The following is a 19,867-nucleotide window of genomic DNA, read 5'->3' on the forward strand; positions in this document are numbered from 1 at the left end:
AGTTTAGAGAAACTTTCTGTTTCCATCACCACTGACATGATTGATTTTTAAATGTAGATAAATAAACAACTGGATGGAAACATAGAAACATGGAAGAATTTGTTGCCATGTAAAATAATATTTTCATGACTTGCAGAGCATTTGGAAGATGATTGTGCAAAAACTCTTCCTGCCTGAAGTAAATGGAAAACTTAAAAGGCACCCTGTTAAATTATGTATTATTTGCAGTACAACGTTTTTTTCCACTTAGCCTTGTGAGAAAAACCCTCACTCTGTAGAAGTTGTGTTAAATCTACAGTATTCCACCAAAAGAAATATCTGTTTCTGATAGGAAAATGTCTTTAAATTTTGTATTTCCTTATTTATTATTGGATTAAAGGGTAAAGGGTAAAGGAGGCTAAAGAACTTTGTATTGACAATTAGAAATAATTTTGTAAAGTGAAGGGAAATAGATTAAAATGTGAAATTTCTGAAACTCTTTCTAGTAACATGAACAGCATTACAAAAAAGACAGATCTGCAGAGCTGAGTAAGTGATTATGAAAAATCCATAATGACTTACTCAAAATGTGTAAAATGTCTCTTTACATAATGTGCCCAATCTCTCTGAGCTCACATGCTTGAAATGTATGCTACATACAACAAAATCATCATCAGTCAGATTTATACTGCAGAATGAGAAGGCATGCTGTTTTCCATTCAACAGTAGAAAGTAATATGAAAATGTGTGCATGAGTAAAACATTTTCTAAGATATTTTACCAGAATGGTTCACATTTACAGCTGCGGACAAGAAATATCCACACTTGCTCTAGATTTCTAGATTTGTGTTTAAACAGGAGCAAGAGAAAAACATCTCCAAACAGAAATTGTGTTTTTGCATTATAAACAAACAAAAAAAAATTACGGACAAAATGATTAGCCGGAGAATTATAAATAATTAAGATGGAGTCCTGATTTACTGTTTTTTCTCTATCTCACCTATGGTAAGTTGCAGGTGCCTGCATTGTGCTAATTGATAAAGGTTTGAGAATGAGAAAACAGAACCTTCTGCTTCCTGTACCATTTTCAAGATGGTAAAGCCCGAAGAACAGTCTGCCATGTCAGAAACAAACTAATCCTCAAACATTCCTAAGGTTACAGTTCCATCTTACGTGACCTTCTAATTCCTGTAAACACAATCCAAAGAATAATGGAGACATTTGCGTTCCCTGGAACTGTGGTGAAACTGAGGATTTATGACAATGTTGTGAATGACTGAGGGGATTTTCAAGTAGGGTCATGCAACAAAGAGTCTAAAGTATTACAGGACACAACAAAAACCTCCTGTCACCCAGCTCTTATTAGTAAGTGAATCATCCTCTGTATTATAGGTAATAGGATCAGTCTGGTTTATATACAGAGATATCCTTTTGGATGCCCACTCTAATTTTTCTGGTGTCCTGTTGAATCATAGGAGGACTTGAGCCCTTGGACCTCGCCTTAGGACTACCTGGCCTGAAGTCTCTTAACTGTCCCTGTCCAAAGTCCTCCTGGTTGTGTTGCTGATCTAGTTGCTGCCTGATGATTCTGGCAGTCACAGCCCACATGGTCATCTCTGTCATTGTCCACCAGGTTTTGCAGCTCATCTGGAATCTGCCTAAAGTCACAGCCCACCTGCATTTATTGTTGGTCATCTGACCATGCAAAAATATGAATGTAGCCCGAAGAGGTGATGTACACTTACAACCTTCACTCTGCACATCCAGAAGGGGACTGGTCACCCCTGATGGTCCACCAACTCTCTAAGTTTCTTTCAAGGTTCTGATCCTACTACAGAGTTTTGAGTTTTTCCTAGTGACTGGGCATCGAGACCTTGTTGTTGCATTCTTTGTTTTAGGCTGGGTATCTATTTAAGTACGTTGTGATAACTGCTGATGTTAAAAGCGCTTTATTAAAAACATTTGATTGATTGAAAACAGCTGATTTGCCAGCTCAAAATCCTCTGGAGGATTTCTTTCATGATTTGTTTGAGGAAGAGGTTAACAGGATTTTTACTTTTAAAAGCTTGATTTACAGTTGACCGTTTCTTCATGCTTATAATATGCATGTCCTTATTTCATCAAGTGGAGCAGGACATTATCTTTCATGGCCAGTTTTGTGAATTCTTCTAATTCAAATGACCTGCAAATGACAAGCAATTAAACATTTTAGGTTCAAAACAACAGATTGAAATGAGAATGGGTCTACAGTACCAACAATCTTTACTTAAAATGTATCAAACTCAGTTAAAATCCATTATTTGAATTATTCATTTGCATATCCTGATGTTGCAAGATTCTTACATGTTAACATTTTTATTGTATTAAATAGTGAATATCAAACCAATTTTATTAAGTTTCTTTTGACAATATTAAAATATAGCACTCTTCATGACAATGTGTTCCTAATGGTCACTAAAACATTACCAAGGTAGCTGGTGAAATGGCAGTTGGATGCACTTTCAAGCTGATTGTGTAAAGCTCATTATCTACAGCCGTCACAGTGAATCCATTTCATCAGCAAAGCAACTCTTGTATGAACTGTCTCCACTAATTTCATCCAATAGAATTTGCCCAGCTTTTTATCACTGTGACAACCTAGATGCCAGACCTTCTTTTAATAAGTAGATTAACTTAACATTTTTATTGAACCTGTTATGTCATGGTGGCTGAAGCAAAGTTGATTAACTTATTAAATAAGTATACAATAGCATTATATACAGTACAAACTCATCCCAAATAAAGAACATGCATGCTTTCTCCCTCAATATAGGGGATTCACTGTGGTATTTCCACTGGTAGGTCAGCTTTATGTTATATGTGTCATAAGCATTGCTAATGGCCTTCTAGTAAATGGATATGCTATTTAGGTATTGCCTTATAGGAAAAGTAAAGCAACCAAAATGCACCCATATGGTCTGCATTCCAAATGAAACTGTATTCCATTAGAGAGGACATTTTAACCAAAGTCTGGAATATTTCATAATAATAATAATTAATAATAATATTATATCAGTGTTAATTTGGCACCCTTTTTATTTAGTATAGATTTTGTCATTTTGACTACATTTCCTTCAAGTTGTAGTCACATATAGATTGTGTCATTTAAATAATTTGTTATTTTCAAAATTGCAAAAATAATGAGTTTATCACTTTATTTTGAGAGCCCAAAAAGTGGGTGTGTTGTTTTACAGATTATCTAATGACTATAAGTAAAGTTTTACCTAACTACTGAAATTGTGGCATTGATCTTGAAAATATGACTGATCATGCAGAATTTTTAAAATTTTATTTAAGGATAGTGATCATATGAAACCATTCATTATCACATAGTTTTTTGTCTCCTTTTTAAAACATAATGATAACAGAAATCACCCAAATCAAAAGTTTACATAACCTTGAATGTTTGTCCTTGTTACTGACACACGTTGACACAGGTGAAAATGGCAATTAAAGGTACATTTCTCACCCCTATGGCTTTTTAAATTGCAATTAGTGTGTTTGTGTCATGGGGAGCAGAAAAGAACTGTCGAAAGACCTAAGTAGCCCATTTCCTGGACACATCTGTGCGTGATGTCTCTTGATGCACTCCAGCATCAAGAGTCCAATCCTTGTGAAGCTTCCTCAAGTTCTTGAATCGGCTTTGCTTGACAATCCTCTCAAAGCTGTGGTCATCCCTGTTGCTTGTACAACTTTTCCTAGCACTCATTTCCCTTCCAGTTAACTTTCCATGAATAAGCTTTGATACAACACTCTGCGAACAGCCAGCCCTTTCAGCAATTACCTTTTGTGGCTTACCCTCCTCGTGGAGGGTGTCAATGAGTGTCTTCTGGACTGTCAAATCAGCAGTCTTCCCCATGTGATTGTGTGTACTGAAGGCTCAGGGAGTCAATTAGCTGTATAGTGCTCTTCTCAGGTTGACATTTCCGTATTGTAAATGTTTTATTCTAATATTTTGAGATACTGGATTTTTTATTTCCATAAAAAACTCCAGGTGCCATTGAGACAGAGATAAAATTAATGATAAAAGTGTTTTCCCCAAAAAACTATATATACATTTTAAAGCCCTTTTATACTGTCAAGCCTCCTACCACTAACAGTGATAAGTTAAATTATATTTTTATAGTGAAGGAGGAACCATTGCATGCTGTGTGCGGAGCGGTGGTGAAGCCACAGATCTTAATTTGCTGTCTGACTGAGAGATCCAATGGATTATGTGATTGTAGTTACTGTGAGGGATACACTGAAGAACATGATGTTCTTACTTTTTTTGAAAGTTTTTGTTGCTACCTCTTTGCCCAAGCTCCACTGAACACGCGAATCATATCTTATATAATAATCCCTTATTATCATTATGTTGAATTTTTGCATTGTAATATCAGAAAACCTAGGGGTGGACTCACTTTTGTTGCCAGTGGTTTAGACATTAATGGCTATGTCTTGTGTTATTTTGAGGGGACAGCAAATTTACACTGTTATACAAACTGTACACTCACTGCTTTACATTGTAGCAAGGTGTTATTTCTTCAGTGTTGTCACATGAAAATATATACAAACCCGATTCCAAAAAAGTTGGGACACTGTACAATTGTGAATAAAAACAGAATGCAATGATGTGGAAGTTTCAAATTTCAAATATTTTATTCAGAATACAACATAGATCAAATATCAAATGTTTAAACTGAGAAAATGTTTCACTTTAAGGGAAAAATAAGTTTATTTTAAATTTCATGACATCAACACATCTCAAAAAAGTTGGGACAAAGCCATGTTTACCACTGTGTGGCATCCTCTCTTCTTTTTATAACAGACTGCAAACGTCTGGGGACTGAGGAGACAATTTGCTCAAGTTTATGAATAGGAATGTTGTCCCATTCTTGTCCAATACAGGCTTCTAGTTGTTCAACTGTCTTAGGTCTTCTTTGTTGCGCCTTCCTCTTTATGATGCGCCAAAGGTTTTCTATGGGTGAAAGATCTGGACTGCAGGCTGGCCATTTCAGTACCCGGATCCTTCTTCTATGCAGCCATGACATTGTAATTGATGCAGTATGTGGTCTGGCATTGTCATGTTGGAAAATGCAAGGTCTTCCCTGAAAGAGATGGATGGGAGCATATGTTGTTCTAGAACTTGGATTTAACTGTCAGCATTGATGGTGCCTTTCCAGATGTTTAGGCTGCCCATGCCACACGCACTCGTGCTACCCCATACCATCAGAGATGCAGGCTTCTGAACTGAGCGCTGATGGGTTGTCCTCGTCCTCTTTAGTCCAGATGACATGGCGTCCCAGTTTTCCAAAATGAACTTCAAATTTTGATTTGTCTGACCACAGAACACTTTTCCACTTTGCCAAAGTCCATTTTAAATGATCCTTGGCCCAGAGAAAACACCTGCGCTTCTGGATCCTGTTTAGATATGGCTTCTTTTTTGACCTATAAAGTTTTAGCCGGCAAATGGCTAATGGATTATGTTTACCGACAATGTTTTCTTGAAGTATTCCTGAGCCCATGTTGTGATTTCCATTACAGTTTAATGTCTGAGGGCCCGAAGATCACAGGCATCCAGCATGGTTTTCCGGCCTTGACCCTTACGTACAGATATTGTTCCAGATTCTCTGAATCTTTGGATGATATTATGCACTGTAGATGATGATAACTTCTAACTCTTTTCTGATATTGCTCCACTATTTTTCGCCGCAGCATTGGGGGAATTGGTGATCCTCTGCCCATCTTGACTTCTGAGAGACACTGCCAGTAAAGTTAACTGTTATGGTGTAAGCACAATGCTTTTTAGTTTCCACAGGCAGTCCACGAACACTTGAAAATGCGCACATTTAATACAGACATTTTGGCCTACGTGTAATAATATACATGCCCGCTCATTTTAAGATGCCCATCAACATTAAAATTCAGGCTATGCCACTGTTATAGTCAAATTCCCTTACATCTATTTACCAGATGTATTCTGTAATGATAATGGTCACATTTCTAACAAGAAAAAATTAAATAAAATATGCAACCAAGGCCAAATTATGACAAACAAAAGATTAATTCATTACTTAACCGTTATAGATCTTAGTGAAACTGAGATTACTTTCTTACCTAGTGTGTTTGTCAAGTCTCAAGTAACTTGTTCTAAAGTCAAAGTCAAGTCAAGCATTTTCATACTTTAATCAAGCAAGTCACAAGTCCTGAAAATTGTGACTGGAGTCAGACTCGAGTCAAGTCATGTGACTCGAGTCCCCCACCTCTGCTACATGGCTGTGATCTTAAGGCCCTCTGGCGGCACTGCATTAAAAACAGACTCAATTCTGTAGTGGACATCACTGCATGGGTTCAGGAATACTTCTGAAAACCATTGTCTGTGAACACAATACGTCAAGTTAAACTCTACCATGCAAAGAAGAAACCATATGTAAACAACATCCAGAATCGCTGCCGTCGCCTTCTCTGGGCCTGAACTCATTTACGATTGACCAAGGCGAATTGGAAAACTGTCCTGTGATCTAACAAATCAAAATTAGAAATTATTTAAGGGAATCATGAATGCCGCGTCCTCCGGACTAAAGAAGAGAGAGACCAACAGGCTTTATATCAGCACACAGTTCAAAAGCCAGCATCCGTGATTGTATGGGGGTGCATTGGTGCACATGGCATTGGTGACTTGCAGACAACGCCTTTTTCATGGAAGGCCTTGCTTATTTCATCAACACAATGCCAAATCATAAAATGACAATTTTATGATTCACTTTCAAAACTACAGAAATTGGTCTCCTCGGTTCCCAAACACTTACGTAGTATTATTAAAAGAAGAGGTGTTGCGACAAAGTGGTAAAAACCCTGTCCCAACTTTTTTTTAATGTGTTGCTGGCATAAAATTTAAAATGGGCATGTATTTTTCCAAAAACAATAACATTTCTCAGTTTCAACATTTAATATGTTCTCTTTGTACTATCTTCAGTAAAATACCATATAGATATAAATGATATCCACATCATTGCATTATTTTGTTATTTGCATGTTACGCAGCATCCCAACATTTTTGGAAACGGGGTTGTACTACAATTTGTACTTTTAAAATGTTCACCTTGCACAGCTAGAGGACTGGTCATCACTCCAAGCCTTGTTCTTCTCTAGGTTTTTTTTTCTAAGTTTCTGCCTTTTTTAGGGAGTTTTTTCTTAGCCACAGTGCATCAACAATGTTGTTGCTTGCTCTTTAGGGTTTCTGGCTGGGTGTTTTGTAGAAGAACTTTGTGACAACTGCTGATGTAAAAAGGGCTTTATAAATACATTTGATTGATTGAAAAACACCTTAAATAGTGTTATATGATGGATTTTGTCATTAAATAAGATCAAAATGAATCCCTAATTAAGCCCAACAATGCGTATTTGCCCAAGATAGTTGATGATGCTACGCCTAACAAAAACCTGGTGAGGTAGAAAAAGTGGTGAATCTTTTTGGTTACTAAAAATGAACGGAGCAAAGCTGTGGAAGTTGTCTGTTGCAATAGTACTATAAATTGGAAGTGGGTTTAACTGGCAAGTAGAGAGACATAGAGTTCCTCTGACCTAGTGAATGTGCCACTAACAATAGAGATAAGATGATATTGAAGGGGAGAAAGAGACAGCTGCAGAGAGACACCACTTTAAGGAAGCAGAACATATGCTTGGCAGCAAAGGATCTAATTTTCAATGACTATAGTCATTATACCATGCATCAGAGGGAAACGACCGCATTTGTGGCTGCTGTGCTGCTTGCACCTTAAGGGACGACTCAGAGCTGTTGTTGTCGTTGTTGGAAATCAATAGGCTGACAAATAGCTGAATGATCCTAATATAGCGCACTACTTTTCTGCAAGAGCCCTTTGAGCCCTGGTAAAACAAATGGGTGTAGTTTGTTTATATCTGGCTACATTGTTAAGTGGACAGACATCTTTCATAGTGGAATCAGCATCTTTCATTCCTGTGAGGCTATAATTTGGGCTCTCTTCAGGTTCCTACGCCTCAGCCTCCAACCCTGTAAAGAAAACAATCAAAAGACGACTGCAACACAGGTACACTCAGTTTATCTTTGTAACGATATTGATCCTTCCAAGCTGTAAGTTCCAGAACCACACTTTCCACAGAATCTACTGTATTCTGAGGCAGTATCAATAAGAAAGTAGCGTGCAAACAGGCTTGAACATATGGAGAGAATTGGATTGCTGTACCACTGAATTCGCATCCTCATGCCGTCTCTCTCCTTTACTACCCTGAACGGGTAATATCACTGCCATGGGTGTACCCATTTCCCTTTTCCTGCGAACATAATCCCAAAAAATACGGAATCACCAGGCAACTGTGTGGACAGCAGATGAACACTATCAGGATGTTTCATGTGATAATGGCAAATTGGAATTGCAGGGAACATGTTCTTTATTGCTCCGCTGTGAATACACATTTGCATGAAATGAATATGTGGATGGGGAGGGAAAATGGCTGAGCACTCAAGTTAAACTCATTAGCAAGCATAGCAGGGGCATTTGTACCGAAGTTATCAAGGAATCCTCAGCTGAGCTTCAAATCCAACACTTCCAGTTTATTTTTTGTTGGACAAAAAACACGTACTAAATATGATTAGAAAAACTAAGAGGGTGACTTCCAAAGAGGTTGAGGCCCTGACTGTGACACCCCCAGGCGCATAGAGATGCCTAGAGGCCCCCCAGCCAGGACCTGACAGGTACAGGTTGATTAGCTAAATGTGGTGTAAATTAAGTAAATTTAACACAGCCTGTCATTGACTCAAAGAAAAAAAAAAACAGGTCTAAAGTTGATGTTAGCCAAATCAGTCATAATGTATTCTTTGTTAAAGGCCCAGAAAAAGGATTTGTCACATCTGAATTTGATACATTTGTGTGATTTCGCTGAACAACAATTTCAAATGGTCCATTTTAAGTTTAAAAGTGACTGATAAATGCTATCTCTCATTCGTATAAGCTGGTAGCATAGTAAGCAAGAAGGATTTTCTAGTTGTAATGCAGTGGATTGGTGATTAGGATATAAAACAATGGGGTTGACATCCATAGAAGAAACATAATCAAAAATGTCCCTCAACTTACACATTGAAATAATTGATGTAGGCTCATTTTGCTTGGGGTAATGAGATTTGAAATCTTTCCATCATCCTTCCTTCATGTTTTTATTAGTTGGGTCTAGTTGCATTTACCTTTACTGTCATTTTTGATCTATACCTATTTTCTCTGTGCTTGACTTATTAACAAGAGCTCACCAGAGCTACATACCAGAACTTAACATTTTGTTTTGCTAAGCTTGTGGAAAAGTACTTTTGCAAACATGAAACATTACCAAACATTGAGTATTTTGTATGTCTGACATACACAGTTGTCCTTCTTCATTAACCTGATTGCATCTATTTTACAACTACTGTCAATTTCTGTGAAAGTCACAGAATGCATTCAGCATCACGGCTGCAAGTACGATGATTCAGCGCTTTACCTGTGTTATGTGACCCTATGTAATTCACTGAATACTTGTAAATGATTCAGATCTTGTCAGCGCAATTAAATTTGATTGTATGCCTCTGTGTGCCTTCAGTAAGACACAACTCAACCATACAAGTAGAATAAACATTGAATTGACATGAATACATTCAAACACTTCAATGGGGTCCCAGTGTGTTTGGTTTGTGTCCATTAATTAATATAGAGGCCAAGACCTGGTGGAGAGGATGAGAAAATATTTCTCATTTGATAAAAAATGTATTAATTTAGCAGACTCTCTTATCAATAGAGAATTACTTGAACTATCAGGCGTTTCTCCCTTTTCCTTGCACAGCCCTGCTTCTACTACAGCTCTGTGTATGTGTAGAGCAAGCCAGTGGAGAAAATTCTGCGCTAGTGCAGCTTACTGTATATGGGTGACAGAACGAGTATTGCTGAGGCACTGTGACCAAAAACATGTGTGGCTCTCATTGACTGGTTTGTGACTAGAAAATTATAGGGTTGTTTAGGTTACATCCAATCCATTCAAAACTAGCAAGAAACAACATATTGAGGCGAGAAGGACTACACGTTGAGGGAGCTGAGTTTAACCTCTCATTTAATATGTAAAGACTTGAGAATGTGAGTTGGGGCATATTAAATATAATTTACCAAGATTATAATTAGATTTATGCAGAGTTTGCGCAGAATATGCCTGCATGATAAGAATAACTAAGTTATCAAGGCGCCAATATAGGAACTCAATTCAACTTAATCCTATTATTTTAATTCTGAGATTAAATGTTTCCTGATCAGCAAGTAACTAAACATCTTTACTCTATTTCAGTAGGCTGCCTTACTTTCTCTCTTAACAATTACACATGGCTTACTATTTAGCCAAGTACCAAAGCTAGCACTAGCTGGCTAGGTATGTTAGCAAACATGCCTACAAACCTATTTGACTACATAATAAAATACAACCGCCCAGCTACCTCAACCCCAGGGGAGCTGCAGCCAACATTTTTATGAAAATCATAAAATATTACTGTCATGCAGGAGCGAGCATATCTGTCTTTTACAAGTATTTCTCTGGAATTAATTAAACTGTAACTTAAAAAATCGCTCATCATGCTATTCTGTTACATTTGTTCTTATTTTTCAATGAAAAATATATGAATAAAGGAAGCCGGCCCAGATTCAACATGTTTTAACAACAGTGAAATACCTTTTGTATAGAAAATCACAAGTGATCCTTCTTCATTGAATGAGGAAACATTTAGAACCACATAAGTAACCTGCCATTGCATCATATAATGGCATAGAACAGAAATGCATTTCATAAAAAACTGTCATGAGACATTGTCTGACTAATTTCTAATAACACACAAAAGTTACCTAAATGACACATGGCTGCATTTACAATAGGTTTGGATCTGATTGTGCTGATCTGATTGTTCAAAATTACTTTTTCAGAATTGGACTGCCTGTGTTTGCTCAAAATTACTGTATCAGAATATTACTGTCTGTGTTTCCTCAAAATTACTATATCAGAATTGGACTGCCTCTGTTTCCTCAAAATTACTATATCTGAATTGGACTGCCTCTGTTTCCTCAAAATTACTATATCAGAATTGGACTGCCTCTGTTTCCTCAAAATTACTATATCAGAATTGGACTGCCTCTGTTTGTTCAAAATTACTGGATCTGAATTGGGCTGCCTGTGCAGATGTATTGATAAAAATGATTGCTCTTGAATGGAAACAATCTCCTAGGGCCTAAGCTCTAAAAAGGAAATGTGATAGTCTATCTAGAGGGATTCCAAGACGAATTATAAAAAATATTGAATAGGTGTTATGATAGACCATGAGTTTGTGCTAAAAGCTTTCTCTGTCAAGAAACATATTTAAAACAATGTTCCCAATGTATATACATGAACATATTTGGGAAGCCACACCAAAACCCCCAAAATTACCATATTGTAGATAAGTGGAAATTAGGTTATTCTCTGTGTTTCAAATAGGAAGAAATAAGGAGGTGTATAAATGGTCCCTATTCATTTTTTAGCCTAACTCGGTCTGCCTTGTGCCCTAACAATTTCTCATATAACTTCTCTCATTTTAGAACACAACCAGTCATGATGTTTTCATCTGAATGCCAATCACTTCATGAGGGTCTCTTGTTGGCTACCTGCGCACGTTTCACCACTCCAGACAGCACACCACTGTGAACACACAGATTGATGAACCAAAACAGAGGGGAAAAGTCTTCTGACAGTCGGTAGCTAGGTTACCATTTGGCCAATGATATATGTAGCATGAGAGTTGTCTCTGTCCTCTTTCCACCAATTTAGTGTTAGGCGAACCACAATGCAATATGCAGATATAGCCCATTTTCTAAATATTATTGCAATAATGTTGCACACTCATGTGATTACCTGTAGTTTTCTTTGCCTTTTGTTTTTATAGTTTGTCATGCAATGGTCTGGTAGGTCCCTGTTCAGCCAATCAACAATATGTTAGATTTTTGCAGGCTGTGTCCTTTTTGGCCAACATACGCTTGTTCTAATACAGAGTGTAGAACAAAATAATGAGGTTTTTTTTCAAGAACTCTAATATCTTTAGTTTAGCTTATTAGATTTTCATCAGATATTATTGTATGGCAGAATTATTTTAACCAAAGGTTGTGGGGCTCAGCTCTACCTGGCTCTCCTTTGAACCTGAGATGCCAGGCAATTAAGTCAAAACCATAATGGTTGTGTAAAACAACAACATGTTTTTCAAGATCAAGTTAAGGTTCTATGTGATGTGGACACCATCGTCTGTGATGGAAAGGTCTTGTAGAGGAAAGATCTTCCCCATGGTAATATCAGCTCTGTCTTGGCCAGTTTGAGTGTGAGGTGGTTGACCAATAATCTAATAACGAGTGTTACTACAGAGATGCAATCGTGTGTTAATACGAGCGTGTCAAAAAGGATGAAGGATAGTTGAGTGTCATCTGCATAGGATGTGAAGTTATGCGAAGTTATGAGGAAATTACTTAGTATAGAGGGAAGACGAGAGGGCCTAGCACGAAACTCTGGGGTATACCAGTGTTGAGAGCCGGCAGAGACACAGACCCTCTTCACATCATCTGGTACAAGCAGCCTGCCAGGTAGAATGAAATCAGAGACTGTGCCGAGCATTAGACACCTGGCCCTAAGAAGGTAGAGAGGAGGATCTGATGATGCACAGTGGATAAGAACAGAAGAGAGAGTTAGCTTGGGCAGTGTAGATAGCATCTGTGACATTGAGGAATGTAGCCTCGGGTGAGTGATCCATCTTAAAGACTGACTGGTTAGGGTTTAGGATATCATTCTGAGAAATGTGTCGAAAAACACACTAAATTGGAAATCGAGGACTCAGCCCTAGTTTCAGCATAGACTAGGACTAGAACATCCGTCATCTCTTACAAATAAAACATTTCATAGGACTATTTTAGGATGCCCATTTGCTATTGCCGAAACAGCAGCTACACTTCCTGGGCTCTTCACAAATTACACAACACAGAATATTAAGACAGATAGAGTGCAAAGACAGAATTACAATTTATCTGCAATTTGACAGCATGCATTTAAAATGAGATCTGTATATATTCTTTAGGGAGAGCAAAAAATGCATCTAATCTTTGTTTGGAGATATGTAAGAGAAGTTATATTTGCTTTTTGTTTGTGGGTTTGTTACTGCAGGATAATGTATTGTAGCATATTTGTAATGACTTGGCAGAATTCAATCTATTTCTTCGCCCTTTAATGGAAACAGGTTGGGTTGTAGCTGTTGTTCAGTACAGACCATACTGGAATATAGCAAATGTTTTCGCAAAATGACTGGTTTTTTTCATAACCGCTTCTAGTGTAAAAGAAGGCTGTAACTCCACATTTCCCATAAGAAAGTGTTTTCATATGACTTCCTTCTCCATCGATAGCATATTTCTAAGTTCAAGTGGACCTGGCTCTGGGGTTAAGGAATCAATTTGTGTAAGGGTTAGGAAGGTATTTGATTTGAAATCTCAAGGGTACATCGCTATACTTGTTCCACCTCCTCTGCCTATTACCCAGAGTGCATCAGCGTGTCATTACGCCCAGCACAAGAAGGAGATGGGTGCTGGCTGGATCAGAGTGGCTCTGTAATGGTGGTAGGTTGTGATTGTAAATCCAGACTCGTCTGAATTCAATCACTGCAAAGCCAAGAGAGAAAGAGAAAAGAGACCCCTATCCCATCTCATCATCAGTGGACCATTAAAATGATTAAAAAGATGAGTGTATCCTGCCGTTTTTTGCACTCTCTGTGTCTGAGGTCCCTAACCTGATGTGTCATAGAGGGCACAGTTGGAGGGTTAGAGATGTTGTGGGGGAATGTGGAGAGCAGCGCTTGTCTGACGTCAGCACTTCAACCCCCGAAAAAACATTCATTTTTGTTTTTGACTTGGAAAAACACATCTGATTCAACTCACTGAGGTCATGATAATTAGTTGGCAAGTTGAATCAGGTATGCATGTCCAAGGATACAAAAGTGTACTGTTGGGTGGACTTGAGCTCTGTAATTGGGAAACATTGGCCTAGAGAGTGGGGGTTGGCAGTGGCTGTCCTACCTCGTCCTTCACGTATCATTAAAGCAATGCACCATGGGAGGGCTGTGTGAGTGGCTGCTCTCAGATGCTGCTGTCAGGGCAGGTGTCCCAGGTGTCAGGGGGTCGCAGAGTAGTGACGAGGCACTGGGAAGAATGAAAGAGGAGGAGTGTCAGCAGTGACATCTTGGAAACGTCTGGTTTAATGGCACAGCAGCCGGTTTAACATCTACACAGATCACAAGGAGGATTGTGCATGAGGAGGATGTCTCGCCCATGGCATCAGGGGCCATTTTGCATTGAAGTAGAGCTCAAACACCTTGCGAAGAGAAACTGTTATTGGGTCAGCCTCTGTGTATAATGCTATACACACAGGCTAAAAAGGAATGTGTAGGATGAGCTGAGAACTCAATGAAGGATGTTCCCTAGAGAGTGACAGAGAGACACTGCAGACTTTTAAGCATGTGTGTGTGTGTGTGTGTGTGTGTGTGTGTGCGAGCGTGTGACAGTGCATTCATGTTCTGTTCAAAGTCCTTTTGTACTGAAGGATTTTATGTAACAGATGCCCATGTGCAAGCTTTGTTGTGAAGTTTACCCTATGGGAATTCTGGAAGAAATCCCCAATGTTCTCAATATCCAATTGCTGTAAACAACAAACATTTTTAATTTAGAGTTTGATTAAAATGTTTGGCACAAAACAACATAAGGTGTAATTGATTTTATTTTTATTTTTTGAGGAAGAAAGGTGGACTGATTTTCTCAGCTGTAAGCATTTCTTTCTTGATCTCTCTGTAAATGACAGTCTGGTTCTCAATTTGACGACTTTTTATTAATAATTTTATTATAGCAGCTTACAGTGGTCATAATACTGTTGAATAAAAACTCTCTCTCCATGCTGAACGAAACACCCTTCATTTCAATCAACATTATCATGCTCTGACCCAGCCTTTTGCAAAATCATTAAGTTATCGAGGTTGTATCGACAAAAAAAACGTTCAGGAGTTTGCTATAGTGTTTGTTGGTAAAGAATATAACAACAATGTTTATTTAGGCCTGTAACCCTTGTGGAATGCTTGTAATTACTGACGAGTTTCCCTGATGTCCCCGTAGATCAATAAAGTGTGTCGGCATTGTTAACGCAGCATTTACTTGCTCCTGGGCGTTAACAAAGTCCCGCTTCCTCACCGTCACCACTCCTTCACCAGTCACCTTCAAACGCCTATCACAGTCATGACGCAGCTTTATTATTCTGTCACTCCTGTCACAGCAGTGAGTGCAACTATTTTGGCATGCGGCGCAACCATCCGCAATGCACCACAAGCGGTGTTTGCATTGGATGCCACAACAGTGCAAACCAAGGGTGTGAATGCCAACAAAAGCAAGCGCCTGCCCCATGCCTCCTTTTATCAGAACAGGGATGAGTCATTCTGTTCCAGTCTGCCATGCAGTGGTCCTGCCATCTGCTTTCATCTACCTGATCTACTCCTGTCCCTCTCCGTCTGGCATTTCAAACCGCCACTCTCCTGTCTCTCCCTCCTGGCACAGGGACGGCTGTGGTTACCCGACAGAGCACTGCCCTCCTCCCTGCTGTGGCTCCTAGAAAAGAGCTCCGTATGGTTTTACCCCTCTGGAATCGGTGAGCTTTGGAACCATGTGTGGGGAGAACTGAGGGATTGGGGGTCATGGGTCCTGGCAGCATCCACTGGAGTTCACTGTAATTAAAAATGTGACACACACAACATGTATGGTCACGGTGTTGTGTAAAATAGATGTTTTCTTTTATTATAGAGGTAGCCACATTATTTAGCACAATATTTTGGCGCTTTTAATTGGTGATGTTCTAGACCTTTGTCTTTCTTCTTTATTCTGAGCAAAGTTGTATTAGAACACGACACCTCATCTCCAGTACAATTTTCCCTGTTTTACAGGTCAGTATAATGTGAAAATGTAGGCACACCAAATTATTTCGAGACTGCAATGTATTATTCCTGAATGGTAATGAGTGGTAGTGAGTTATAAAATTGGAAGGGATTAAAAGGTCATTTTGGACTATGTTATCTAATTCATAGTTGGGAGAGAATGAGAGCAAAATAACTTTTTACCATTTGGAATGTTGAATTTTGTAGCATTTGCTATTTCAATGTGAATGGCAGCGTTGGCGTTTGCATTGTTCATTTATGTAAGAAGTATTGTTTATGCTAGCTCAGAGGGGGATTTTAAACATTGCACTCCAGGTACATAAGCTAACCTAGAGTAAATAGATTCACATTTCCAATTATTTCTATTTGCTCTCTTATGAGTTCAATTGATTTTTATAATTCTTTATCTAATACATTTGCTAGTGAAGTGAATTGCTGCCGTTACACTAGGCCAGTGTGAAAGTGTTTATCCATGGTTTTGCACTGTGTAACTAATGTTACTGGGTAACTAAAAACAATTTAGAAAATGTCTAATACATTCTGAGCAATACTCTTTGTAGACACTACACAGCTCCATCCCTGTATTCAAAGTCCCTGAATTCTACAGGACAGGTTTTTCTCAGGCACAAACCTGGGTTACCTCATCTACAATGTGAGTGGAGGTCAGATGGAGAAAGACACTAGAACCATCAGTGGGCATAGAGCCCAGAGAGCATCCTCTCTGTTACTGAGCTGGATGCCATGATAGATTAAAGTAAATAATGTGTTTCAGCCACTGTAGAGACCTGTTGATTGTGATCTAACCAGAGTCCCAGCATGAAATAGATAGCCAGCTCCTTTGGTAGCTATAAGGAGGAAGCATAATGAGAGGAATAGTTATCTAAAAGATGAGGCTTCCTGCTGATGTGCCTTGCACTGCTTGCATCTGCTTGGCCACCTGCCAAGTCATTTTGAAATGACTTATTTTAAACTAAATGGTTTAAATTCTTTATTTACGAGTTTACCAACATGTTATTTAAGTCTTTATCCAACTTTTTTCATTCAACTTTTCCACACTGGGACTTCGGACATAATAAATGGAGATACTAACCACCTGCCATCCAAAGCTAAGTACCATTATGCCTGAAGATTGTAATTGTTTTAATTTTAATATTAAGGAGACCTATCACAATCTGGTAAAGATAGCAATGTTTTAGGCATGACTTCAGATGCAATAATCAGGTTATTGTGTAATTGTGTAAAAGTGTACAAAATAAAAAAATTGTCTGTGCCACCGGGCAGAAAGGATAGTAGTGGTGTCCTTGGAGTCGGACAATTTTCTCATGGTCACTGAGAAGAAATGCTGCTGACCTCCTTGGGTCACTCTTACAACCGACCAAGACTTTCAACTGGTTTTCCCCACTGCAATCGGAATCAAGGCCCCAGCCGTCTCTTAATGGGTTTGAGCAGCAGACAGTTTCTAGTGTTAGCGCTGAAAATGTGAAGCCCTTGTAATCCGCGACCCCATTAATCGCAATATTAGAGTAAAGAATCACCCGCCGATCATACATTGTTTACCACAGGGAAAATTGTCGCAGCAAATCTTGGGTTGGTCCTGGCAAGGTCTAAAACTGGCAAGTATAGAGAGGGTACAGGGATTTCGTTCTTCACGTTGGCACCAACGAAGTTAGGATGAAACACTCAGATGTTAAAAAGTAGAATATACTGTAGTGTCAGGGTGTACATTTGCTAGAAAGAGAGGTCCGCGTCAAGTTATTGACTCTGGCCTCTTCGCAGTTAGGGGTAGTGATGAGATCTACAACAAACACAAAACAATTCCGTCGCTGGCTGAAAACTCAATTCTGCCCGTCGCAGGAGATAGTTTGTGGATAACTGACTCTTTTTTTGGGACTCATCTAAAAAACGGTTGTTAGATCCCTTACTTCAAAGACAATTGAAGTTAATTAAATAAATCGCTGATCGGCATATAATTGGCCCGAGTGAAACCTGGCTTAAGATTAATTTGCTGCTTTAAATGAGACCTCTCCTTCTGGCAACATTAGTGATTGTATCCCCTGGGCATTCTGCAAAGGGGGAGGTGTTGCTAATATTTTTATGAGCCCCAATATCAATTTACACAAAGGATTGAATTTCTAACTTTTGAGGTTTTAGCCATAAAAGCTACGTAGGCTACTCAATCGTTTTTTTGCCACTATTTACAGACCACCTGAGTCGAACACAGTGCTCTTTCCAGAACGCCTATCAAACCTTGTAGTCACGGCAGATAACATTTACATTTTGTTATACAAACAATATTTCCAGAAAGCTCCAGTCTGTGAAGGTGCAACTGACCTTTCAATGGCCTCAGACAAAGGTTCTGCATCCGTCCTGTTGCTTCTTGATCTTAATGCTCCCTTTGACACCAATGATGCTCACTTTTTTTGATAGATTGAAAACCCATGTTGAGCAAAACTTGGACATGTTCTTATTTGGTTTCCATCACATTTACCCAAAAGATATCAGTTTGAATGTGTGAATGGACTTTCTGAAAAATCCAAAATATGCTTTGGTTTTGCTAAAAGCTTGGTTTTGGGACCAATATTGTTTTGACTATGCTGTCTCTGGAATCAGAATGTAAATTTTCACTGCTATGCAGATGATGCACATTTGTATGTTTCAATGGAACATGGAGAAGCCCTGAAATTACCTACCCTGGAAGCTTGTGTTTCAGACATAAGGAAGTGGATGACAGAATGTATTTGCTATAAAATGCAGGAACAAAGTGGAATGCTTGTTTTAGGACCCAAGAAACAAAGACATTTGTTGTCAGATTACAGGGTGAACCTCAGCGGATGTACAGACGAATCCCAAGAGAGAACTTGACGTTACCCTCTACCCTAATCGCTCTTTTGATGAACATATAAAATATCTTCGGAACATTGCAAAAATCATGCACATGCAGAAAGTCAATGCTTTTGTTACTTCAATATTAGACTATTGCAATGCTCTTCTCTCTAGTCACCCAGATAAAACAATAAATAGACTGCTCGAATTCCAACTAGAACATAAAATGTTATCACATTACTCCAGCATTAGCCTCTTTACTCTGGCTAGCTGTTAAGGCTGAGCGTGATGGGAATTAACTATGTGAGCTATACATTGCTTTCAGTCGGTTGGTGTCCCATTGGATAGGGCCACAGTGTCTCTGGACACCCTGTTTTATGCTGCAACATGTTTGTGCCAGGAGAATTGGGTCAGTCTGTCCTTGTTTAAGTTGTAATTGTTTACGTTGGATTAGTTCATGTGACGGGGGACAAGGTTCAGTCTAAATAATATGCTTAGGTATTCTTTTGAATCCAAGGACTGCTCTCTCTAGCTTTCCTGGTGTCCTGTTTAACCTTAGGAGATGTGGGCCCTTGGGCCGAGTCTTGGGACAGCCTGGCACAATGACTCATGGCTGGCTCTGTCCAAAGTCCTCCTGTTTGTGTTGCTGATCAAGTTGCGGCTTGATGGTTCCTGCTGCCACTGCCCACAGCCCATCTGATTGTCTCTGTCCTTGACGACCTGGTTAGGCAGCTAACTTGGATTATGTTTAAAGACTGGACACAGTTCATTTATTGTTTGTTTGTCAGCTGAATATGCAGAAACAATGATTTGGCCCAAAATATCATATAGGTGCTGGTCATATAATTAGAATATCATCAAAAAGTTGAAACTTGCATAATGTATACATTTAGTGAAACTTGCATAATGTATACAGTTATTCCACACAGACAGATATATTTCAAGTGTTTATTTCTTTTCATTGTGATGATTATAACTGACAACTAATGAAAATCCCAAAGTCAGTATCTCAGAAAATTTGAATATTAC

This window comes from Esox lucius, chromosome 13 (assembly GCF_011004845.1).
Source record: "Esox lucius isolate fEsoLuc1 chromosome 13, fEsoLuc1.pri, whole genome shotgun sequence".
Taxonomy (NCBI): Eukaryota; Metazoa; Chordata; class Actinopteri; order Esociformes; family Esocidae; genus Esox; species Esox lucius.